This window comes from Xyrauchen texanus, chromosome 11 (genome assembly GCF_025860055.1).
Source record: "Xyrauchen texanus isolate HMW12.3.18 chromosome 11, RBS_HiC_50CHRs, whole genome shotgun sequence".
NCBI classification, from domain to species: Eukaryota; Metazoa; Chordata; class Actinopteri; order Cypriniformes; family Catostomidae; genus Xyrauchen; species Xyrauchen texanus.
In genome coordinates this window covers 3,227,078-3,253,806 of record NC_068286.1, presented here as the reverse complement: position 1 = coordinate 3,253,806, position 26,729 = coordinate 3,227,078, and the positions used below count along the sequence as shown (strand labels likewise).

At 44.0% G+C, this 26,729-nt stretch overlaps 1 protein-coding gene and 1 long non-coding RNA gene across 2 annotated transcripts in view; both read left to right on the top strand.

The window, feature by feature from the left end:
• The window catches only part of LOC127652017 (B-cell receptor CD22-like), a 68,780-nt gene that overhangs the window by 32,527 nt on the left and 9,524 nt on the right, over positions 1–26,729 (top strand). The window lies entirely within an intron of this gene.
• Positions 23,985–25,463, top strand: LOC127651575 (uncharacterized). Its single transcript, XR_007971593.1, has 3 exons — positions 23,985–24,030; positions 24,282–24,362; positions 24,811–25,463. It is a non-coding gene; the product is annotated as an uncharacterized LOC127651575 (long non-coding RNA).

Sequence of the window (26,729 nt, the reverse complement as noted above, 5' to 3'; positions counted from 1 at the left end):
TATCACTTGCAAATTTCACGCTGTCTGCGACTCCATTGACGAACCCCACAGGAACCTCCACATCTTTCATGTCTGTGGATGCAATAAACACATAAGAAAACTTTCTTTGACATTATTATCATGTGAAAAATAAGTCTTACCGTCACCACCTGCAGTCAATTTAATGAAATCTGTTTAGTTCCCTGCCTGTCGCTCACTTCGACATTGTGTCGAAGAAGTGACACTAGGGACTCTCTTGAGTGCCGAATATGCCTCTGATCTATGAAAAATGGCCAATGAGATGTAGGCAGACAGTATTTGCATACCCCGTCCCCGGACATACGGGTAAAAAGGCGGGGAAATACATCGAGTTCATTCAGAAATTTTCTTCGGAGCCGATGGTCGTGCATGCAGCATGCAAGTTTTCAACAGGGCTTTGCACAAACTCCCGTTCTTGTTCTCCCGTTCCGCAAAAACACATCTTAACTTGCGTCCAGCATCTAGATTGGTTCGCAGCAATAGACCTGAAGGATGCGTACTTCCACGTCTCAATTCTGCCTCGACAGCGACCCTTCCTACGGTTCACGTTCGATGGCCAGGCGTATCAGTACAAAGTCCTCCCCTTCGGAATGTCTCTGTCCCCTCGCGTCTTCACGAATGTCGCAGAGGCAGCCCTTGCCCCGCTCCGAGAATCCGGCATCCGCATACTCAATTAACTCGACGACTGGCTCATTCTGGCCCACTCCCGAGAGTTACTATGCGCTCACAGAGACCAGGTGCTCAGGCACCTCAGCCGTTTGGGGCTTCAGGTCAACTGGGAAAAGAGCAAGCTCGCCCCGGTTCAGAGCATCTCTTTTCTCGGCATGGAGTTAGACTCAGTCTCAATGTCAGCACGTCTCACCAACGAGCGTGTGCAGTCGGTGCTGGAATGCCTCGCCACCTTCTGGCCGGGCACAGCGGTCCCTTTAAAACTTTTCCAGAGGCTCCTGGGGCATATGGTACCGCTTCAGCACTAGCTTCAGACTCGAGTCCCGAGATGAGCATGGCGCCGCGGCAAGCACCGTGTGATGGTCACCCCCGCCTGCCGCCAAACATTCAAACCCTGGACAAACCTCTGCTTTCTGTGGGCAGGAATACCCTTGCAGCAGGTGTCCCGATGCGTCCTGGTCACGATCGAGGCCTCCAGATTGGGTTGGGCCGCCGTGTGCAACGGGCACACAGCCGCGGGCCAATGGAAAGGGGCCCCGCTGCGTTGGCACATCAATTGCCTAGAGTTGCTGACTATTTTCTATGTCCTGCGGAAGTTTATCCCTTTAGTATGAGACAAACATGTCCTAGTCAGGTCAGACAGCACCACCGCGGTAGCATACATAAATCGCCAAGGCGGTGTACGCTTCCGCCACATGTCACGCCTCGCCCGTCGTCTCCTCCTTTGGAGCCAGCAGTGACTCAAGTGCCGTGACGTGCTGTCACGACAATGCTTGCCCGGTGGAGAGTGGAGGCTTCACCCCCAGTTGGTCCAGCTGATTTGGGAACGATTTGGCAAGGCCCAGGTAGACCTGTTTGCCTCCCGAGAGACCTCCCACTGCCCGCTCTGATATGCCCGAACAGAGGATCCCCCTCCGGGCAGACGCACTGGCACACAGCTGGCCCTCGGGGCTGCACAAGTACGCATTTCCCCAGTGAGCCTTCTTGCACAGGTGCTGTGCAAGGTCAGGGAGGACAAGGACGAAGTCACCCTAGTGGCTCCCTACTGGCCCATCCGGGCCTGATTCTCGGACCTCGTACTCCTCGTGACAGCCCCGCCCTGGCGAATTCCCCTGAGGAAAGACCTTCTTTCTCAGGGACGGGGCACTCTCTGGCATCTGCAACCAGACCTCTGGAACCTCCACATCTGGCCCCTGGATGGGACACGGAAGATCTATCTGGTCTACCACCTACATCGTAGACACAATCAACCAAGCCAGAGCCCACTCTACCAGGCAACTTTACACCCTGAAGTGGCGCTTGTTAGCGAATTGGTGCTCTTCCCAGGCTGAAGACCCACAGAGGTGCACAGTTAGGTCAGTGCTCTTATTTCTGCAGGAGAGGCTGGAGGGGAGGCTGTCCCCTTCCACCTTGAAGGTGTATGTTGCTGTTATCACGGCCCACCACGACGCAGTAGATGGCAAGTCTTTGGGTAAGCACGACTTAATCATCAGGTTCCTAAGAGGTGCCCGGAGGTTAAACCCTTCCCAGCCAAGCCTGTTCCCCTCCTGGGATCTCTCAGTGGTCCTCTCGGGCCTTCAGAGACCCCCCTTCGAGCTGCTAGAATCAGTTGGACTCAGGGCCCTCTCTCTAAAGACTGCCCTGCTGATCGCGCTCGTCTCCATCAGGAGGGTCGGGGAACTGCGTTCTCTGTCAGTGACACTTGCCTGGAGTTCGGTCCGGCAGACACACATGTTATCCTAAAACTGCGACAGGGCTACATGCCAAGATTCCTACCACGCCCTTCAGAGACCAGGTAGTGAACCTGCAAGCGCTTCCCCTCTTTGTTTCCTTTGGTGGACAGCGGAAAGGGAATGCTGTCTTCAAACAGAGGCTTTCCCACTGGGTAGTGAATGGCATTTCATTGGCCTATCACACCCAGGCCGTGCCCCCCCCCTTGCAGGTCCGAGCACACTCAACAGGGAGATTGTTGGGCAATACCTAATACCTTTGCGAGGTTTTACAATCTCAGGGTTGGGTTAGTATCATCCTGTGTTTTCTCAGATCCGATCCGGTAGAACTCGGTACACGCCTCTGCCGAGGTAAAACTGTGCGCTTTCTCTCCCAGGAGATCCCGTTCATTCAGATCCCTGGATGACTCTTCCCTAGCCCTGTGGGTCCGCAATTCAGTGGAGGAATTTTCCGACCCAATCCACTGCGGGTACTCAAATCTACCCTGTACTGGAATAGGTGCCCCACAGGCCGGGACTCCTGCATGTACTCCTCCTGTGTGTATTTTCCGTGGTACGGTCCCCTTACGAGTGGACCTGAGTTTCCCTTAGGCAGTTCCAGCTGTCCTCCGGTCGCCGTGTTGTAGCAACTCCCTCCACCTTGAGGTTGTATCTACCACTGCGCCATTTTCCCATATGCGACTTGAGTGGCCCATTTGATGTATTTCACCACTGTTGAGGGTCAGTGATGAGGAGATATTGCTGCCCATTCTAACCACCTGACGTCTGCCTGACAGGCAGTCCAGGATCCAGCTGCACAGCAAGCTGTTTAAGTCCAGAGCCCAGAGTTTCACATCAAGCTTGGTGGGCACTATGATGAGAAAATGCTCTCTCTGGAAAAAAGGAACATATATGTGAGAATGCTGAGCTGTAGTCTATAAACAGCATTCTCACATATATGTTCCTTTTTTCCAGAGAGAGCAGTGTGTATTGCAGATGCAATGGCATCATCAGTGGAGCAGTTGTTGAGGTAGGAAAACTGCAATGGGTCCAGTGAGGTGGGCAGCACAGAGCAGATGTAATCTCTGATTAGCCTCTCAAAGCATTTGCTGACGATGGGGGTCAGAGCAACAGGACGCCAGTCATTTAAACAAGTGATTTTTGATTACTTTGGTACAGGCACAATGGTGGATGTTTTGAAGCATGTGGTGACCACAGACAAGGTAAGAGAACTTAGAGGGTTGGTGGAAATTTGCCCATTGCGATCACCTGCCATTGTACGTTTCATGGATGCGAGGGACGATGACAGGTTTGTGTACCGCCCTATTGCCACTTAGCTCATAGACCGGATGGACCTTTTTGGTTTGTGGACGAAGACATTTCCAAATAGTGATTGGTCCGGTTTACCTGCCCAAACGGACGCACGTAGGGGGCGACTGTAATCTGCAGTCCACCTCACTGAGACCCCCAGAGTCCCACGGTCCCACTATCTGCCCCCTGACCATTATAATGCCCAATGACCACACTGGGGTGGCAGGGCTGTCCACAGACACACTATCATCCCCCTGACCCACTGTTTTGCCCAAATTGACCAGTGAGACCCCCTGACCACCCTGGGGCGGGGCTGTCCATGGACCCATTATCATCCCCCTGACCCACTATTTTACCCAAATTGACCAGGGAGACCCCTTGACCAACCTGGGGGGGGCTGTCCACGGACCCATTATCATCTCCCTGACCCACTATTTTTCCAAAATGGACCAATGAGACCCCCAGACCAACCTGGGGGGGCTGTCCACGCACCCATTATCATCCCCCTAACCAACTATTTTTCCCAAATAGGTTTTTATGCTCTGGGAATTCACGGGCCACGTGTTTGGTGGCCGCGGTGCCCACCCACACCCTCAAAAAGGCATATTTTGAAGGTGAAAAAAAAGAATCGCAGGAGGAGTCTGCCCTCTTAGTACGTGATAGAGGGGCACCAGGTGTGCAACCGAGTGAGATTTCGGCTCCGTTGGAGCTCAGGGAGCAAAGTTAGAGCACATCCCATGTACAATTTGTACCTTGTATTTACACAGCGGGTCCGTGTACACAACCCCGAAAGGACCAATCGGCTCCAAATTGACAACAGTAGCTTCTCAGGGGTCCCCGAGTCAGGTCCTACATTTTGGAGGCCCTTGGGGCTTGCTAAGTATTAAAGCCTCTGATGAATGTACCGTTGCACACAGGCCTAAAATGCAGCCTGTCTCATTGATTCCTATGACAGGCAGAGAGATCTGTTGAAAATAGGTCTAGGACTTTTTTCCATCCTAGACCTTTGTCCTCTTAGTGTGTCGATAAGGGGCCCTTGATGTGTCCGTGTGAAACGTGGGGTCCGTTGGAGCTCAGGGGGCAAAGTTAGAGCACGTCCCACTTATCATTTGTACCATACATTTTCACAGCGGGACCGTGGAGACGACTCCGAAAGCTCCAAACGACTTCAAATTGAAATCTGTAGCTTCACAGGGATCCCCTATTCAGTGTGCAATGTTTCAAGTCCCAATGACTTCATTAAGTCCTTAATTGGCTGAATAATAAGTGTAATGTGACAATAATTTTCCTATAATATTTTTCTTGATTTTTTTTAAAGTACTTCCTTAACTCAGGGACACACATCAGACATTTTAATGACATGTGGTTTCTGAGGGCCCAACAATGAAGCATTCAAAGCTCCCAAGTCTTAGCACCAAACTGAACCCCGTCCACGAAACCTGTAGAATTGCATTGGTTCAATGGGCAAGTGGGATTTCTTGTAAAAAGAGATCATAAGGCCACAGGACCACGAAATTTGGGATTCTGGAGCCCCAGGGGCCCCCGAATCAGTGCCTAAAATTTGGAAGCTCTAGACATTTTCTGAATGTACTCTTTCAGCTCTAGACCTTAAATTAACACCCAGATGACTTTGCACATGCAAGAGTCTCTTTCTGGCTTTGAGAGCAAAAGGCCTGTGAGGTTGATTCTCGCTTTCACGCAAAAAAACAATGGAAAAAAATTCAGTCTAGAGAGTTGCGCTTTTAATATGACACGGTAGGGGCCCCGGACTACCAGCACGAGAAGTTTGGAGCCCAGAGGAGCTTTCTAGAAAAAGTCCATCTGCCATTTATTTCATTCATTTTCTACAACGGGTCGATGGACGGGGCACCGAAAGGTCCAAACGACTCAAAAACGACAAATGTGCGTCGTCAGGGCGTCCTTAGACAGCGTGGGGAGTTTCGTGACCTTTTTTTCCATTCATTTGGCCCATTTAGGGACGTTGTCCACGAACACGTGAAAAAGGCATTGGTTCAAAGGGCAAGTAGGACGTCTGGCTAACAGGGGTCAAAAGGTTGCAGGCTCTCAAAACTCCAGAAACTCGCGCAAAAGGGCCTCCCGAATCAGGAACCAAAATTTGGCGTCTTTAGCACCTTCCTGAGCGTATTATCAGACCCTCAACCTAGTTTTCTCTAATCAGTCACGAGGCTCTGTCAAGCTATCAGTGCAAGAGGCCTTTGTGAGAGAATCTTGCACAAACTCCCAAAAAAAACGTTCCTTTTCTCTAGAGCCACGTGTACTCAATATGTCTTTCGAGGGGCGTCAGGCTACCGCCGTGTGAAATTTTGGGACTGGGGGAGCTTTCTAGAAAAAGCCCACGTGCAATTTGTTTCATTCATTTTCTACAACGGGTTGGCGGACGGTGCTCCGAAAGGTCCGAACGACTCTAAATTGACATATGCGCATCGTCGGGATGCCCTTAGACAGCGTGGAGAGTTTCGTGACCTTTTGACCTTATTTTCCATTCATTTGGCCCATTTAGAGACGTTGTCCATGAAAACGTTGTGAAAAATGCATTGATTCAAAGGGATAGTGGGACGTCTGGAAAAGAGGGGTCAAAAGGTCGCAGGCTCTTGAAACTCCCGGTTCACGAGCGTCTGGTCCCCACGAATCAGGAACCAACGTTTGGGGTCTCTAGAACCTTCCTGAGCTTATAGCCAAACCCTAACCCTAGTTGTCTCTCATCTTTCAAGAGGCTCTTTCAAGCTTTAAGTGCAAAAGGACTTTGTGAGAATCTTGCACAAACTCCCCAAAAAACCTTTTCCTTTTTTCTAGAACTTCGTGCTCTCGGTATGTCTTTCGAGGGGCGTCAGGCTACTGCTGTGTGACATTTGGGGGCTGGGGGAGCTTTCTATAAAAAGCCCACGTGCAATTTGTTTCATTCATTTTCTACAACGGGTTGGCGGACGGGGCTCCGAAAGGTCTGAACGACTTGAAATTGACATATGCGGATCGTCGGGGTGCCCTTAGACAGCGTGGAGAGTTTTGTGACCTTTTGACCTTATTTTCCATTCATTTGGCCCATTTAGGGACGTTGTCCACGAAAACATTGTGAAAAATGCATTGATTCAAAGGGATAGTGGGACGTCTAGAAAAGGGGGTTCCCAAGGTCGCAGGACCTCGAAATTTCAGATATTCAATCGCCAGGGGCCCCCGAGTCAGGTCCTAGAGGTTGGAAGCCCAGGGGGATTGCTGAGTATTAAAGGCTCCGATGAATGTACTATCGCACACAGGCCTAAAATGAAGCCTGTCTCATTGATTCCTATGACAGGCAGAGAGATCTGTTGAAAATAATGAAAAATACTTTTTTGCACCCTAGGCCTTAGTCCTCTTAATAGCCTTAGTCCCCTTAGTCCTCTTACACTTGAAGTGTCACCGTGCGAAATCTGGGGTCTTTAGGACATCGGGAAGAGCAATCCCACTTACCATATGTACCATTCATTTTCACAGCGGGTCCGTGGACATGACTTGGAAAGGTCCAAATGGCTCCAAATTGAAATCTGTAGCAGATCTCAGGGGCCCCTTAGACACTGTGAAAAGGTTCAAGTCTGAATGACTTTGTTAAGTGCTTAATTGGCTGACCTGTGAGTGTAATGTGACAATAATTTTTCAGGAATATTTTTCTTGATTTTTTTTAAAGTACTTGCTTAACACCGAGGGATATGAAGTCATTGCATGTTGTATCTGAAGGCCCCAGGAAGGAGTACTCAATGGCTGAAGTTGCTGGCATATGATTCAAGGCTTTTTTTCACTGAATCATACAGGAAGTGCCCACTTACAATTTGTTTGAATGGCGCCAAATGCATGGCTCGTGGGAAGTCATTTTTTAAGCTCATTGTGCATGTTTAAGAGTTGATAGTTGCACCAACTTGTTATATTGTGCTGAGTTGAGTACTATTTCATAAAGAAACATAATAAAGCATACTGTTTCCCCCCACTACAACCTCAATTGCATGTATAGGCTTGTATTTGGATCCCCTCCCCCTTCTCCATTTTCAAGCCTGTTGCAATGATTCTTCAACTATAAGTCAATTACAATGGTAATGATTAATAATTGACCTTTGAGTCTCACACTTAAGCTAATTGTGCATGTTTATGAGTTGATAGTTGCATCAACTTGTTGTATTGTGTATTCTGAGTGCTGCCAAAGGGATTTTGTCAATAAAACTGCATGTAAATGTTACTCTAAGTGTTTAAAATGAATAGCCCTTAAACCTGCTGTTGAGTCTCCATAGAACAAATTGCTTATGGACACTTTCATTTTTTAAGCAAATGATGCATGTTTATGAGTTGTAAGTTGCATACACATGTTGTATTGTGTATTCTGGACAGGAGAACAGGTTTCAGCTTCCTAAGTCTATCCAGAGCTGAGATCTGGACATACCACCAACAATTTATCCCATTCACAGAAATAGTGGTTTCGTATACAGAGTAATGTGATGGTTTCGAAGGGCTTATGGTTGTTCAGGGGGCTTCACTGAGTCACATAAATGTGATTTTTAAGTCACAAATGTGATCCTGGAGTTATAAAAATGAAGTCCACCAAGTGATGATTTTTGGCCCATTAAATTGATTGGAAGTGGGTCTACCCAATTGCAATTTATTTGCATTGGCTGAAAACCTTTTATGTTTTGAAGGTCTTAGGTTGATCAGGGGGCTTCACTGAGTCACATAAATGTAATTTTAAGTCATAAATTTGATCCAGGAGTTATAAAACTGATGTCCACCAAGTGATGATTTCAGCCAATGCAAATAATTTGTACGTGGGTAGTCCCACTTCCAATCAATTTGATGATTTCAGCCAATGCAAATAAACTGTACGTGGGTAGACCACTTCCAATCAATTTAATGGGCCAAAAATCATCACTTGGTGGACTTAATTTTTATAACTCCAGTATAACATTTATGACATATAATTACATTTATATGTCTCAGTGAAGCCCCCTGATCAACCTAAGCCCTTCAAAACATAAAAGTTCAACTGTCCACGAAACCTCCATTTCTGTGAACATAGTGCACCCTTCAAAACATAAAAGTTCAACTGTCCACGAAACCTCCATTTCTGTGAATGGGACAAATTGTATGTGGGATGTCCAGATCTCAGCTCTGCATTTACTTAGGAAGCTAAAACCTGCATTTCTGCTCTAATATTAGCCTCCTCATTCATTGTTGTGAGTTTCAAGAAAATCAGAGGATGTTGAAAATTTTGCCCAAAAAAAATAAAAGGTAGATTTTTTGCGCTAAATTTTCAACTTCCTCAGATCTTCTTGAAATTTATACCATAGAATGAGGAGGCTTACAGGAGAACAGAAACAGAGGTTTCAGCTCAATAAGTCTGTCCAGAGCTGAGATCTGGACATCCCACCTCCAATTTGTTCCATTCACAGAAATAAAGGTTTCGTGGTCAGTGAAATGTTTATGTTTTGAAGGGTGCACTATGTTTAGGGGGAAGCCTACAGTACCATAAATGTGATTTTAAGTCATAAATTTGATCCAGGAGTTAAAAACAATTATGTCCAAATAGTGATGATTTCAGCCAATGCAAATAAATTGCATGTGGGATGTCCAGATCTCAGCTCTGGACAGACTTAGTGTGCTCAAACCTCTGTTTCTGTTCTTCACTAAGCCTCCTCATTATATGGTATACATTTCAAGAAGATCTGAGGAAGTCGAAAATTGCACACAAAAATCCTTAAAGGGGTACTAAATTTTCGACATCCTCAGATCTTAATGAAATGTATACCATAGAAAGAGGAGGCTTGGAGAAGAACAGAAATACAAGTTTCAGCTTCCCAAGTCTGCCCAGAGCTGAGATCTGCACATCCCACCTCCAATTTGACCCATTCTCAGAAATAAAGGTTTCATGGTCAGTGGAATTTTTATGTTTTGAAGGGTTTATGTTTTTAGGGGGAGTCATATAGTCACCTAAATGTGATTATATGTCAAAACTTTGATCCAGGAGTTGATAAAATGATGTCCAAAAAGTGATGATTTTAGCCAATGTAAATAAATTGCATGTGGATTTGTCCAGATCTCAGCTCTGGACAGACTTAGTGTGCTCAAACCTCTGTTTCTGTGCTTCTCCAAGCCTCCTCTTTCTATCTTGTGAGTTTCAAGAAAATCTAAGGAAGTCGAAAATTGTGTGCAAAAATCCTTAAAGGGTTACGCACAAAATTTTCAACATCCTCCGATCTTAATGAAATTTATACCATAGAAAGAGGAGGCTTGGAGAAGAACAGAAATAGCAGTTTTAGCTTCCCAAGTCTGTCCAGAGCTGAGATCTGCACATCCCACCACCAATTTGACCCATTCACAGAAATAAAGGTTTCGTGGTCAGTGGAATTTTTATGTTTTGAAGGGCTTATGTTGTTCAGGGGGAGTCCTACAGTCACCTAAATGTGATTATATGTCAAAAATTTTATCCAGGAGTTATAAAAATGAAGTCCACCAAGTGATGATTTCAGCCAATGCAAATAAATTGTACATGGGTAGTCCCACTTCCAGTCAAATGAATGGGCAGCTGTCTGTTGGTGGACACATACATCTATATAATCAATTGCTAATGGGAAGTTGGTCTGTTGGTGGACATAGAGCTAAACATTCAATTGCTAATGGGGAGATAGTCTGTTGAATAAATTGTACGTGGGTAGTCCCACTTACAGTCAAATGAATGGGCAGTGGTCTGTTGGTGGACATTTAGCTATACAATCAATTGCTAATGGGCAGTTAGTCTGTTGGTGGACATACAGCTTTAGAGTCAATTGCTAATGGGCAGTTAGTCTGTTGGTGGACATACAGCTATACAATCAATTGCTTATGGGCAGCTAGTCTGTTGGTGGAAATGTAGGACTCCCCTGAACAATTGCACCCTTCAAAACATATAAATTCCACTGACCACCAAGTGATGATTTCAGCCAATGCAAATAAATTGTACGTGGGTAGTCCCACTTACAGTCAAATGAATGGGCAGTGGGCTGTTGGTGGACATATAGCTATACAATCAATTGCTAATGGGCAGATAGTCTGTTGAATAAATTGTACGTGGGTAGTCCCACTTACAGTCAAATGAATGGGCAGTGGTATGTTGGTGGACATATAGCTATACAATCAATTGCTAATAGGTAGTTAGTCTGTTGGTGGAAATACAGCTATACAAGCAATTGCTAATGGGCAGTTAGTCTGTTGGTGGACTCAGTTTGTGTGCAAAATAGATGGTTAGCGGGCAGTTAGCGGGTCTGTGGACAGCCCCTCCCCCTCAGGGTGGTCAAGGTGTCTTCCTGGTCAATTTGGGTAAAATAGTGGGTCAGGGGGAAGATAATGGGTCAGTGGACAGCCCCGCCCCCTCAGGGTGGTCAGGGGGTCTCCCTGGTCAATTTGGGTAAAATAGTGGGTCAGGGGGATGATAATGGGTCCGTGGACAACCAGGGTGGCCCAGGGGTCTATGGGGGTCTTAAGGGAGCATTGCATCCCACTCACCCATTAAAAGAACACAGTGCAACAAATTGAATGAGGGACAGCCCTGCCCCGAGAGGCGCCCGACTGCCATCGATATGAATGGTGAAGGCACCCATTCATTTAAGCCAGAGGTGGGACGTGAGGCCGCCATCACGTGGGTAAAGGCTGAACTGCATTGGAAATGCTATATTCAGGGGGTTTCCTTTAAACGCCCGTGGCGGGGGTCCACTGCGCCCAAGGCGGTCCTCCACGTCACATATCTTCCCCGTGGGTCCCCCTGAACGAACGGGCGCCGGTCCCCGGGCCACAAAATGTTTTTTTAAGCTGGCGCGCAGCGTACACAGATCCTCGTACAATTCCCCATTTCACAACGGCCGATTTACCACCTGTCGGACACTGTTCAACTCTGCGTCCCTTATGTAGGAGAGGAACAGGTTGAAAATATCCGTAAAAACTCCAGCCAGTTGGTTTGCGCATGCTCTGATGACGCAGCTCGGAATGCCGCCTGGACCTGTGGCTTTACGGATGTTCAGCCGTCAGAAGGATCGGGTAACATCCGCTACAGAGATGGATAGTGAACTAACCTCTGTAGCTTCAGCTGCGAGTGCTCTCTCCACATGGGCGGTGTTATTTTCTTTGAAACTAGCATAAAATGTATTTAGCTCACGGCTGAGTTTTTATTCCCTTTGTAGTCCGTGATAATAATTCCCTGCCACATACTTCTAGAATCGGTGGTGTTGATCCTTCAATTTTGTGCCTGTACTGGCGTTTTGCTGCTCTGATAGTTTTACGGGGGGTATAACTGGCTTGTTTATGCTCCTCCGCATTCCCGGAATTAAAAGCGGAGGTCCACGCATCAAGTGCCGTGCGAAAATCGTTCTTAACCCATGGTTTCTGGTTGGGGTAGATCCGTATTGTTTTGGTCGGAACAATGTCCTCTACGTACTTGCTGATGAAACGCATTACGCTATCAGCGTAACCTCGATGTTGTCATCAGAGGCGGACCGGAACATCTCCCAGTCCGTGTGGTCAAAACAGTCTTGTAGCATTGAGTCTGATTGGTCCAACCAGCACTGGATCATTCTGAGGGTGGGTGCTTCCTGTTTCAGTTTCTGCCTCTAAGCGGAGGAGGGATTTTTAGCCATCCCAGAAAGGAGAATATTAATGATCCAAAACCTGGTCCTCTCGTGGGTTGAAGCTGATGTGTTGGTGGTATTTTTGTGCGATTGTTTTAAAATTGGCTTTGTTAAAGTCCCCGGTATCAACGGCAACAGGGTGCGTGGTTTCCTGCTCACTTATACTCCCATACAGTTTCTTGAGTGCCCGGTCTGTGTCGGCTTGTGGGGGGATGTACACGGCAGTGATATTCCCTCTGTAGCCAGAATGGTCGACACAGAAGCATGAGAAATTCCAGATCAGGAGAGCAGAAAGAGATAAAATGTACGTTCCTCTGATCATACCATGATTTGCTGATCATAAAACATACACCACCACCTCTGCTTTTACCTGAGAGGTCTTTTGCTCTGTCTGCTCGGTGCACGGAGAATCCCGCAGGTTCAATGGCTGAGTATGGAATATCCGCAGACATCCAAGTTTCCTTAAGGCAGATAATGCAGCAGTCCCTCGTCTCTCATTGGAAAGAGATCCGCACTCTCAACTTGCAGAGCTTGTTGTCCAGAGATTGAATGTTTGCAAGAAGAATAATGGGTAGTGGGGGTTGATTTGCACGGCGTCTTACTCCGATGAAAACAGCGGCTCTTTTTCCCCCTTTCCTTCTGCGTTTCCGCGGCTGGGCTGCCCAGACAAAGGGCTCTGCTGGGGTGTTTGTAAACAGCAGGTCAGCATTGAGGAATTTGAAGTCCGGTTTTCAGTGTGTAATTGCAGAACCAATGTCTGTCATATACAATAAGGCAGACAACATCCAAGACAAAAAAACAAAGAACTGTAAACAAAACAAACAAAAAACTGCAGTGTTGTGTCGGATCTTGCAACGCAGAAGCCATACTCAGCACCATCTTGAGTCCTACATCAATCATTACAACATTTTGGACAAAGACAGGTACTTTTGCATATACACATTAAAATAAAACTGGTCCACCCTCTCTATGATGTTTGCTGTTACCTTCGGGTCAGCATATATACACTGTACCAGCATGTCATCCTGGGCACAGATCACAAAATCGCACCATTGCAGGCCAGTGATCAACAGTTGCCCCTGCACCTGCCAGTAATATGAGTGGCTTTCACGGTGTGCTAAAATGCCATGCTGAATTTGAAGGTATTTACAGTCCACATAGTTCTTCACATTAGGGCACTTTATCTCAACCAATCCAAATGGTGGCTGTGTGAATGGATCGTAAATCAAGCCATCTAGTGAGGCACCAAGCCAAGGGGCATCAGGGTGGATGATGAGGCCACAGGGTGTGTAGTTGACATGCAGTACTCCACTGCTGCCTCAAACTGCATGTCTGCACCTCTTTTCATTTCTGCTGTCTGCCTTGTTCCTTTGAGGATTCTTTCTGCAAGAGACTCTGCAGAACTCACTCCCTTGACAAAACACACCTCTCTAAAACGTGAGGAGGTGGTCCTAGGCCTACAGAGCTGATGCCTCTCTTGTTCCGCTGCCTGCTCGCTTGTGGCAGCCTCAATCTTATAGGCCATATCCAGTGTGACTATCAAGCTTTTAAGGTGGAACTAACTCACCTGATTCCTCCTTCCATGAGCCGGGTGGGTCTTTGTCTTATGATGACCATTTTGTTTATTGGCCCAGGTTTTCACTCCCTGACAAACAACAACAACAACAACAACAACAAAAATAATATCAACAAGAAAATTAAAAGGAAATAAATAACACAACTAACTAGTCAGGCAAAGTATGTGACATATTACCTATGACTGCCTATGTCAAAATAATGAGAGCAAACAAATTGCATTTAATAATTCATTGCTGTCCTTCTAAGGTTCATGATCTTTACAAGTTGGACTGTGACATTGACAACACATGCTTCCAATACAGTTGTCTTATTGTTTATATTTTAATATCACTAATACCAGGAGTTGCGTCTCAACACTTAAAGCTGTTCTGGGCTTTTGCCATTGCTGCTCTGTCTCATTGCAGGAGTGGACAGGGGGCACAACCTGCACATCAAGCTCTGAATAATGTGCTGTTTGAAACAGCAAAGCAACATTGTGGTTGCACACAAGCACTAATTTGATACGAGCATGACACGGTCCGAATCCCGAAGAACAATCCGTACAAAAGTATATGGAGAGACGTTTTTACAAACACTGACATTGATTTGAGAATCAGTCTAGTTAGGTTGCTGGAACAAGTTTGCCAATGCAATTAATACAATAAATACAATAACATCATTTGTTAATACTGTGTGTAATTGAGGGATTTTTATTTTGGAAGGCCTGGTTATGAATAACATGGAATAATATGTGGCATTCAAGAATCAAGGATTTACAGTCAGTCAACTATACCCCAGTGACCTCACTATACTAGTCTTTTAACAAGTAGAAAAACAACAACAATGAACTTGGAACAAATCTGCATGCATTTACCAAGTGTCTCAGGATAACAAAGGGAATTTGTCTATTCTTATTCCAACTCTGAAAGGCTTGATAAAACTGTCCCTGAACTGGAACAGACTGAGAACTCGAACAGAACACCCAAACCATCCCTAACATTACTCTCCGCCTGTGTGGCTTCTCACTTTTCCTCATAAACCTGTGACAGGTTGCCCTGATGCTGACAACACCAGTCAGCCTGTCTTTATTTGATACTGGTGAAAAAATTAACAATGTGATTATGTAGATCCATATATAAGACTAGGTAATATGTTGAACTGCATTTCCATTCAGGACTACTACATACCCTCGTAGTCACGGAAGCATATGTATGAGGAAGCATATAGCTTAAAACCCTTAACCATTTTGGTGGCAGCAGTTTTAGATGTCAACCTGCATATGCGAAGGACATTGGTTATGCTCATCTTTGGTAGTTCCTGACGGCATCTTGAGTAAAACAGCACCATGTCAGTGTAGAACGTACAGAACTGGAAGCGTTGTGACCTATTTTACGGAATACGGAAGTTTGTTGCGCATGACCCCCATACTGTAAATAAACAATGATGATGTATTTGTTGTCATATGAAGCAGTCATGTGATTTATCCAACCAAAACAATCAAGATGGCGACCCATGTTATAGCGGCACTGTTGTACTTGATACTCGCTTTGATAGAGTTGATAAAAAATAAATGTCACTATGTACAACCATCACAATGCGTTCCTTCAAAGGCAAAGGGAAGTTTACTCGGAATTGGTGTCTGTTGCATTTCAGACCGCACATCCAACAAGGATTTTCCACATGCACAGAAACATGATTTAAGCATTTTAGTAAGTTTCAGTGTGGACGAGCAAATTTTGAAAAACCCTTGAAAACGCTTGTGTGCACGGAGAGCGTTTTGAAACGAAAACGCAATTTTCAAATGTATCCGGATTAATGTAGACGTAGCCTGAGATACTCTTGAGTTTCAATAAATAACTCTGATACACTTAGATTCATCTCTCTCGTCTCCTGAATTACATCATGATGAAATTTACATCAGTAAATACAGTAAGTGCTGTTACACCTGAAAGTGAAATCAGCTCACAAGAGGATCTTCCAGCACATTCTGATGATGTTCTTGAACTGGATGTTGAGATGTTGCAGAAGAGTAATTGTTACCTGCATCAATCCAGGAGCATCTGAGATGGTTTGATCTGTAAAATAAGGAAATAAAGACACAGATTAGACTGCAAGAAGGACTGTCACTATGTTTAAATGTTCTTCTTCTGTTGAGCTTTGTGGGATGGCCACTTCCTCATTTACCACCAGTATCAATCGCCATCTACAGGACAAACATTAGAAAAGCATTTGAGTTTGTTCTTTTCAAGATCTCTTGTTATTAAGATGTAATTTCACCTGTAATAAAGAAACAGGGGAACAATAAACATAAACAGATGTGTGTATTCATGTTATCATTGTAATCTAATATCTACCCCACTTTATTATATCACCACAGGTTTGTTAACAGGTAAAGACGGTCAGTTAAGACTCCTCAGGGGGTTCAGATGATAATAAACTTAAACTGAGATTTAAACTACAAAATATGAAAACAGATTCCTCAAAACATGGAAATAACTTCCTATATTGAAGTTGATGTTATTTTGCTGTAAGATGTTTGAGGTCAGTGATGTGGATGTGAGGGGAGGGGCAGAGATATTTCCGCTGCTGTATTTAAAGAACTGTTAAAAACACAAACAGTCCATCAGATTAAAGCTATAAAGTGGATGTGCTAATAAACTCTTGTCTTTTCTCGCTGGAGATCGAATTGAACTGAACACGGTAAGACAAACTCATTTATAGATAAGTGAATATTGTTGATTATTGCAATAGATGAAGCTCATATGACACAAGAATCCTGACATGAGAAATATCTTGAGCATCAATGATCAGTTCATTTAAACAAGCGTCACTGAAAGCTTTCACTGACACTATGAGCAGGTCATGCAGCTGTAAATACATACTACAGTATACATGTGCTTTATGAAATCAATTTCAAAGATTAATGCTGTTTCATATATACTTTTATGTTATGATGTCATCAGTATGGCTCCTCCTCTTCCTTTGATATTTCTGCTCATGATTGCAGCAGGTGAGTCACTGATATTACATGATCACAACTTTAATGTTGAATTTTATTCATGAAATATCTGCCTTTTGTTCCATGTATTTCTTTGTCTGTGTGGCGTGATGTTGATCTGATCATTTGTTCAGTTGTGTTCTCTGTTCAGTTTTCACACGTCTGAATGTTCATTTCTGCTTTTCTGCAACACATTTTATAAAAACTCATGAAGAACTTCACACTCATTTATCACATCAACAGTCAAGAGTTTGAGAAGATACTGTGTTATAAAGTGTTCATGTGCAATAAGTGTTTAAAATGTATGTTAAAGTTTTATAGTATTGTCTAATAAATCAAATGATAACTTATTTTTCAGGGGTTTATAGTGCTGATGATTGGGGTGTGAGTTACAGCTCTAAATACATCTGTGCACTAAAGGGGTCATCAGTGATAATGTCCTGCACTTATAAATACCCTCCTGGATATAAGATCGAGAAAGTGTTCTGGACCAAATTGTTCAAAAATTGTGTCGATCCTCCAGATCTGTCTAATGACCCTGAATACAGTCAGAGGATTCAGTATCTGGGAGATAAACAGCAGATCTGCACCATCAGACTGAATGATGTGACACAGAAGGATTCACACGAGTACTATTTCAGATTCATTACTGATAAAACTGATGGAAGATGGACTGGTTATCCTGGAGTGACTCTTAATATCACAGGTATCATTTTTCACAATTCAGTCTTGATTGTTTTTATTTGGGTTTATGATCTCCATTTAAGATCAGTTATATTCTGGGAAAGAAATCTTCATCCACAATATATCCAGATGTCAAGTGTTGTTGTTGTCAGATCTTCATGTGGAGTCTCCTGAGAGCGTGACAGAGGGAGATACAGTCAGTCTGACATGTAAAAGCACCTGTAATCTGTCTGACAGAACAACATTCATCTGGAGGAAAAACACACAGTCATTAACTGAGAGAAACAATAAACTCCTCCTGCAGTCAGTCAGAAGAGAGGATGCAGGCAGATATAGCTGTGCTGTACACGGACACAATCTCACATCACCTCATGTTGATCTCAATGTTAAATGTAAGTACATATACAGAGTTCAAGACTACATGTGTCTGTTCCACAATCAAGTGAGTTTCTCCAGAGTCAGCATTTTAAGACATCATAGACGCTCACCCGACACGAAGGCTGTTCAACACCCTGCCTCCTAAAATATCATCGTATGAATCCTTACCTGTGTAGACAATCAAAGAATTCACTGTGATGAGCTCGGAGGAAAAATAAATCCAAGATGCGACGTAGCAAGAACATTTTCTATTAAAAATATACTTCTAAAATCAGTTCAATAAAAACAGTTTAAAATAACAGTAAACGGACTATTTCACCTGTAAATGTGTGTTATGTATATTTATGCTGATTAGAGAAGCGTGTTGTTCTTCTCATCGTTGCGCTGTCTCTAACGAGACTTCATTTCAGTTCGGATGCTGCTATAGAATACAGTGAGGAAGATCACTAGATTGTGGAACACATTTCTCTGGTCAATGGTGAGAAAATTTTAAGTGTATTATTGGAGAATCTGAAAAATGCACATGAAATATCATAAATGTAAATCTGTTGTTCAGGTGTCTCTAAATACACAGACCATTTGTAAAACTGAGAATAAAATAAGCAAATCAATATACTGTAAAAACTTCAACTTGAAGACTATCAGTAATAGACTGAAACATATCAATTATTTCACTTGTAGATTCTCCAAAGACTGTCTCAGTGTCCATGAGTACATCTGGTGAAATAGTTTTGGGTGATTCAGTGAATCTGACCTGCAGCAGTGATTCAAACCCACCTGTTCTGATCTACACCTGGTTTAAGGAGAATATAATTGTAGGATCTGGAGAAATCTACAGCATCACAAGTATCCGCTCTGATCACAGTGGAGAATACAAGTGCAAGTCCAGAAATGAAGTTGGAGAGAAATACTCTGCTGCTGTCACTTTAAATGTCATGTGTGAGTTTATGATGTTGCAGTAACTGTTGTAACATATCGTCTTGATTACTGTCATAACCTCCGTTCCCTGATGGAGAGAACGAGACATTGTGTCAATGAAGTGACACAAGGGGTCGCTCTTGAGAGCCCGATACATCTTCAAATCTTTGAGAAAAGGCCAATGAGTAGGAGAATTGGCAATCTAAATTTGCATGCCACTCCCCGCATCACGGGTATAAAGGAGCCCTGGGTAGCGGATTTAGTCAGGTTTTTACACTGAGGAGCCAAGACAAGGTCCCATCCACTACAGTGGTGTAGTTCATTCAATGGCAAGAGGGACACAACGTCTCATTCCCTCCATCAGGGAATGGAGGTTATGACAGTAACTAAGATGTTCCCCTTCTGTCACTCCCCAGGCACCCCCAAAACGTTGTGTGCTTCCCCATAACCCTGAAGAGTGGGGGAAGGGGACGTTTGCCAATTATGGGAGTGGGCCATGTCAGCCGCTGCCTTTTCTCTCTATATTTACCTCTCCACAGAAGAATGGATTTGGCTGGGGCCTTTAATGCTCATGCAATGCGCTGGTGAAGGTGTTCTTTTCCGTCCCTATTCTTTCAGGGTGAAAAGACCATGCGGAGGCCACACCCTGCCCTGAAGGGGGGTAAAGAGTGGCGAATACGACACATGGGCTGAATGTTTTATGCCGCATGTGGAAGAGGCATGGAGGTAGATCCTACCCATCATGGGGCAGGAGTTGCTTCAAGACACCACAACCTGGGACAGAGGGCTCTGCCAAGGGAGACGCGGGTCTGCCGAGATAGAGGTAGACTGTACAGTGGAAGATACATCACAGAAGGTTATCTGGGAAACCGAAAAACTGTGGAGCACTTACCTCAGTATCGGGTACGTTCATATATGTACTGGGTCTGACTATGAATTCCTCCACTGAATTCGTGAGTCAAACTGCTAGTAGGAAGAACATCCAGGGATAACAAATCGGGAACACGCATGGGAGAAAAGAGCGCACGACTTCACACACTTGGAGGGAAATGCACTATACACAAGTGCTACACCCGGCCAGCTGTCCATGTAATGAAACTTACTTACCTGTTCGTACCTGAAAGAACACTGGATGAACCGGCTCAACCCGGAGATTACAGAATCTCCAAGGTATTGGGTGTTGCCCAGCCTGCTTTCCTACATATGTCTGCTAGAGAGGTGCCATTAGCCAATTCCCACAAGAAAGCCATACTGCTCGTGGAGTGTGCTCGATCCCGCAAGGGGCATCCATGACCCTATGGGCAAGCCTCTGTGGTAGACAGCATTCCCTTTCCGCTGTCTAACGAAGCAGACAAAGAGCTGCTCAGAGTGTCTAAGGCTCTGTGTGCCATCCAACTAGGTGCGTAAAGCACGCACCAGACACAGCAACGATAAGGCTGGGTCTGCTTGCATGTCAGGATCACGTGAGGGTCTCCCGGACTGAACTCTAGGCACTCTTCACTAGCAGAGAGTGGCTGCAGGTCTCCGACCCTCTGATGGAAGTGAGCGTGGTCAGGAGGGTGGTCTTCAAAGAGACGGCCTACAGCTCAACTGATTTTTTTAGAGGCTCGAATGGGAATCCCCGTAGGCCTAGAAGGACCACAGAGAGGTCCCGCGAGGGAGGGAGGCACGGTCTAGGGAGGTTCATCCTCGTCTAGACTCGTCTCCACCGGCCGGCCAGGGATGAGGGACGTGTTATGCAGCTGGGTACATGAAGGCGGGAAACAGCGTTCATGATGCCTGGGCTGCAAGGTTCAGTGCCTGGAGGCTGCGGGTCGGCGACTGTGAGCACCGAGGAGAGAGGAAACTGCTCTTTTTCTTGACAAGTTGGGTGCTGCAGCCCAGAGGGGGTGCGGCGAACAGAAAAAAGGGAACAAAATATTTACCTCCCAGCCCTCTAGCAGGGGGGGAGTGGTCTGGATACCAGCTCTGGAGTTCCTGCAGTCCTCTCTATCCATGGACATCACGTCTCGGGGGTGTTGGGGAGCCTTTCTAGGGGTCTTTGCCACAGGGGATGCCCTCGGCGTACAGACGGGTGCACACTCTTTAGCCGCTTCAGGACAAAATGCATTAGGTGGCCTCCGCTTGTTGTCTCCCCGCCAAGAACTGCTGGGTGAAGTCCTCACAGGTGTCGCCTAAGAGGCCGACCTGGGAGATGGGTGCATTCAGGAACTGTGCCTTGTCCGCTTCCATCACCTCGACCAAGTTCAGCCACAGGTGGCACTCCTGGACCACAAGTGTGGACATGGTCTGCCCGAGTGCGCGTGCTGTGACCTTGGTAACACAGAGTGCGAGGTCAGTCGACCGAGCGCAGCTCTTGTAGCGCACTGGGACCAGAACTACCTTGTGCAGCTTTTTCAGCGCTTTGGCCTGATGGAACGTGCAGAGCGGACGCTGCACACTCGTGCCCCACACTCACAGTGGCCCGGGCAAGCATGGTGGTCAGCTCCGCGTCGGCCTCAGACCGGGCTGCCACACCCGAAGGCGGCAGCCAGAACGCTCTCTGAAGCAGCGATTGACATCTTATCCATCTCGCAAGTCCCGAGAGAGACTTTAGGCTGGCATTGGAGCAAGCCGTCAATCTTATACCAGAACTGGATGGAGGCAAGTGAGCATACCGGGGAGTGGACGGTCCGTAGGGATTTACCTGGTGGAACTGAACCCGCTGAAGCCCCCAAATTGCTTTTAGCGTCAACCGGGCGGCCTCGTACCCGTAGGTAGGAGGACCGGTGCGGGGTCAGCTGAAGTGGCTTTTTCCACGAGAAAGAAAGCCGCGACCGCAACATTGCCATGGTGATGTTCTCTCAGTGAGAACATGAACCATCCACAAACGCTTTCTCAACGTGATCCGTGCCCAGACATGCGAGGCAGCGTTTGTGGCCGTCTAGAGCGGAGAGGTAACCAGAAAGATGCGTCTTGAAAAAGACGTTCAACGTCTACTCTTTCAGAGAAAATATACTCTTTTTTTTTTTAGAGGGGATATAGCTCTTTAAGCGATGTAGAAGCTCCCAGGGGTGTAATCTGCAGCGACAGTGCAGAGTGGAGAGGAACCGCTGTTAGTGCGCCTTATATCCAACAGCCAGGCTCGAAGAGCTTTCATTGAAGGTGAGTGGAATGGCAGTGGTATTCAGCTCAGCTGTTAATACAATCGCTCGGCTCGAAGAAAAAATCTGACTAAATCCGTTGCCCAGGACTCTTTTATACCTGTATGTGGGGAGTGGCATGCAAATTTAGATCAGCAATTCGCCTACTTCTCATTGGCCTTTTCTCAAAGATCTGAAGGTGTCTCGGGCTCTCAAAAGTGACCCCTAGTGTCACTTTATCGACACAATGTTGAGTGAGTGACAGAAGGGGAACACTGGATTATCAATCTCAAAACATGATTATACATTTTCTTTGGGTTGTTTTAGACTCTCCCAGGAATGTCTCAGTGTCCATCAGTGGATCTGGTGAAATAGTTTTGGGTGATTCAGTGAATCTGACCTGCAGCAGTGATTCAAACCCACCTGTTCTGAACTACACCTGGTTTAAGGTGAATGAAAGTTCATCTGTTGGATCGGGACAGAGTTACAGTGCACTACAGAGTGGATTCTTCTACTGTGTGACTCAGAATCAACATGGATCTCAGAGATCAGCTGCCGTATTAGTGACAGGTAAAGATTTGATTTGTACTAGATCACACCTTTACAGTGATGTTTACAGACCTTAGCAGGGGCAGAAGGAAGGAAAATGGCACTGATGTATTGAGTAGTAATTATATATACTTAATTAATTTCTTTGCTATTTGAACATTTTTCTTGTATTATGTACTGTACATCATTTTATTCCCCTTTCTGACAAGTAATAGCCATTTTCTGTTATATTTCTCACAAAAAGCACCATGATATTATACTTGTTTATTTATTTATTTTCAGACATGGTCTGTGATGACCCCATGTTTATGACACGTGTCATAGTAAAACCATGGTATTATTTAAAGTACCTTAGAGTACCATGACAGTGTCATAAATTAATATAATAATCATTCAGTACTGTGGTATCACCCTGGTAACGGCATAGTGTCTTTTTTGTTAATGGGCTCTAATGCTTTTATTTTCTCATCACTCTTTTCACTTTCATCTCTGCACCTTAATTTCATCCAGTCATCATAACTTACACTTCTTATATTACTTTCTCTTTATTTCTTTTAATATACATATAATGTTATTTTACTGTATTCTGTCATCAACAAACTGGCTTTTGCTGAACCAGACAGCTCCTTCAGTTAATGGGAGTATACTATATAAGACTAATTTAATTTCTATCTCTGAAAGCAACACTACGGTTTATGATCCCATTATAATTCATACAAATCTGTCTACACTGCATGTGCGTGATGTCGGAAATGCAGAAGATATCGGATGTTGTTCTTTTGATGTACTTGCAACACAATACATGGAGTGGATTTTTTATCTGACCTGTTACCTGTCTGAGGTAATGGCCCTTCAATGCTCCGGGGGATTTCAAAACTGTATTTTTTGCTCCCTTGAAGGGCACAGCTGTGGAAGGGGATGCTGCTCGAAAGCTCATTCAAAACAAAAGTGATCAAATTAATCTTTTCTCGAAGGGCCTTTCACAAGACTGTAAGCGAAGGGTACATTCATACAGTAAAGCCATGTTTCCTTCAGAGTACCCACTTCAAGGATTCTGCACTTCGGAGTGAGTTTAGGGCATAGGGAGGATCGCTTGTGATGGTGTTTTTTGAGTAAAGATTTGATTCATACTAGATCACACCTGTATAACTTCACATCTCTCTTCAGTTTGAGAATTCATCTTCATGTTCTTCTTCTATCAGTCCGTTATAGATCTGGTTGGCATGTAGTGATGGGGATCACAGTGGGTGGAACAATAATCATCATCTTCATCATCTTCATCATCCTGTTTATAATGTGAGTTCAGACTCTAAACACACAATTGAATCATGTGTAACATCTCCAACATCAGAAGAAATCAGATGAGTTGAGCTCCAGTCGAGGAATATTACATGTCATATATGCAACAATAAAGTGTTTTATTTGTGATTGTTTTGGACAGTAAGAGAGAAAGAATGAACAGAAGATCTGCTATAAAGGAGAATGAGGTGAGATGATCACAGAACTACAAAATAAGAAAACAACTGTTATTTTTATAGTCACTATTAACTGTACAGAGATATTAAGAGTATAATTCATATGAGTGCAAATACTGGATCTGATTCTTCAGTATTCGGTGTTGAAGTTCTTCATTAAAAGAAGTCGAGTGATTGAACTGAATGACATAAAGTTCTTCTGAACAAGACAGATTATATTTGTAATATTTGTAATCATTTCTTCTCTCTCTGTTTCTCTATAGACTGCTGATCGCTGTGATGACACATACACAACTCTTGATCTCAAGACCAGATCTTCTGATGATGTGTACAACACAATCACAGTGAGTCTCAAGAGCAAAGAGACATTATTGAGGATTTCAAGTCAGTTTCTACAGTGAGAGATTGTATTTATAATCTCTGTCTCTCACACAGACTGTTGATCACAATTACAATCTCACATCTTCTCAATACTGTTAATAAACAACAAAACTGTCCTGATCATCAGTCAACAGTAATAACAGTCAATAATATTCAAATACAAATGGACATTTCTCTGTAACAGTATTTTATTACTATTCATGTCCACTGCATTTGACTATAATTAATCAATGTTTAGTTAATAGTTTATTCATCATTCTTATTTATATAACGAGTTTCACAAAGACTAAAAGTGTTGACAAGACTACAAACATATTCATTTAATTTTATCCTCACATTTATAATAAAGTTTGTGAATATTGTTTGCTAATGTGTTTTAATCAGTCCTTCTCTGTCTTATTGTTTGTTCAGCCCAACAGGAAGATGATGCAATAAGAGGCGGAGCACAACCAATCAAATCCTTTCATCACTTCTGTGGGTGGAGCTTCGGATGATTGACAGGGATCATAACAATAAGTTATTAAAGTGTTATATTTGTACTTCTTTAAAGCTTATGAAGTCTGATATATCAGTGGACATAAATAAAAATAAGTTCTGTGTAAAAGTTGCTGATACACACATGTGTTCAAATAAATCAGAGGATTAAAACAACTCCTGAAGTGATGTTCAATAGGATACAAACTCACTGCTGTGACATTTCACTGTTTACAGAAGACGTCATTTTAACCTAATTACAGAAAAATCTTCATTGCACAACTTCAGTCTTTTAGATCAGCTTGTTTTTGTATCTCTTGCACTTTTTTTAAGTTGGACATTTCACTTGTAATTACTGTAAGTGTCACATGAACTTGTTCAACAACCTCAAACCACCACCAGAGGTCTCTATCTGATGTTTACTGACATGAACATTGATCTGCATCACTTCCTGCTTTGCTGGGATGGCCACTTCCTCATTTACCACCAGTATCAATCGCCATCTACAGGAGAAACATTAGAAAAGCATTTGAGTTTGTTCTTTTCAAGATCTCTTGTTATTAAGATGTAATTACACCTGTAATAAAGAAACAGGGGAACAATAAACATAAACAGATGTGTGTATTCATGTTATCATTGTAATCTAATATCTACCCCACTTTATTATATCACCACAGGTTTGTTAACAGGTAAAGACGGTCAGTTAAGACTCCTCAGGGGGTTCAGATGATAATAAACTGAAACTGAGATTTAAACATAAACTAAAAAATATGAAAACAGATTCCTCAAAACATATGCTGGAAATAACTTTTTATATTGAAGTTGATATATGTAGAACGAGTCGTGATGGGCAATGAGGAAACGAAGAAGTAGAGTTCTTTTCCTAAGCAGACTTTTAATGGCCACAGCAGTGTTCACATCTTTTATATTTACAGCATTCAACAAACATGCAGGACCTCTGTACACACCAACACTAGACTGACACGTGTCTCTATCTCCGGCTGGAGGTTCTGTGGCCGTTTTTATGTCGCTCTCCCAGTGCTCACTGAAATTAGAGACAGGTGTTAGACATAATTTGGCTCAGGTGCAAGCGCCCTTACCGCTTTCTTCCCCAGATGGACGCTTGACCACTTCCCCGCTGCTACAATGTTATTTTGCTGTAAGATGTTTGAGGTCAGTGATGTGGATGTGAGGGGAGGGGCAGAGATATTTCCGCTGCTGTATTTAAAGAACTGATAAAACCACAAACAGTCCATCAGATTAAAGCTATAAAGTGGATGTGCTAATAAACTCTTGTCTTTTCTCGCTGGAGATCGAATTGAACTGAACACGGTAAGACAAACTCATTTATAGATAAGTGAATATTGTTGATTATTGCAATAGATGAAGCTCATATGACACAAGAATCCTGACATGAGAAATATCTTGAGCATCAATGATCAGTTCATTTAAACAAAGCGTCACTGAAAGCTTTCACTGACACTATGAGCAGTTCATGCAGCTGTAAATACATACTACAGTATACATGTGCTTTATGAAATCAATTTCAAAGATTAATGCTGTTTCATATATACTTTTATGTTATGATGTCATCAGTATGGCTCCTCCTCTTCCTTTGATATTTCTGCTCATGATTGCAGCAGGTGAGTCACTGATATTACATGATCACAACTTTAATGTTGAATTTTATTCATGAAATATCTGCCTTTTGTTCCATGTATTTCTTTGTCTGTGTGGCGTGATGTTGATCTGATCATTTGTTCAGTTGTGTTCTCTGTTCAGTTTTCACACGTCTGAATGTTCATTTCTGCTTTTCTGCAACACCTTTTATAAATACTCATGAAGAACTTCACACT